This window comes from Sinocyclocheilus anshuiensis, unplaced genomic scaffold (assembly GCF_001515605.1).
Source record: "Sinocyclocheilus anshuiensis isolate Anshui unplaced genomic scaffold, SAMN03320099.WGS_v1.1 scaffold1843, whole genome shotgun sequence".
NCBI lineage: Eukaryota > Metazoa > Chordata > Actinopteri > Cypriniformes > Cyprinidae > Sinocyclocheilus > Sinocyclocheilus anshuiensis.
In genome coordinates this window covers 360181-360467 of record NW_015552675.1, presented here as the reverse complement: position 1 = coordinate 360467, position 287 = coordinate 360181, and the positions used below count along the sequence as shown (strand labels likewise).

Sequence of the window (287 nt, the reverse complement as noted above, 5' to 3'; positions counted from 1 at the left end):
TGGCTTTCCTTTGCTAAAGTAAGGAAACTTTGCTTCCTTTGCTCCTATTAAACAAACTCGCGAGACTAGCATATCTCGGAGGCGCGCACTGCGCATACGTCATACGCCTTCAGCCGGAACGGATCCGCGTATGACAGTAACGGAAGTGAGAGAAAAGTGTTTATTACGTTTGAAATATGGATATGTTTCTTACAAAAACTCATGGATTCGCCACAGGGGGCCTTTATTCATCCCCCGGAGCCGTCTGCGGCACGTTTTATTATGAATGCGCAAGCTTTATTTGACGC

General features: G+C 46.3%; 1 protein-coding gene across 1 annotated transcript in view; it reads left to right on the top strand.

Moving 5' to 3' along the window:
- Nucleotides 1-287, top strand: part of atg16l2 (ATG16 autophagy related 16-like 2 (S. cerevisiae)) — a 46648-nt gene that overhangs the window by 16157 nt on the left and 30204 nt on the right. The gene's annotated exons all lie outside the window — the stretch shown is intronic.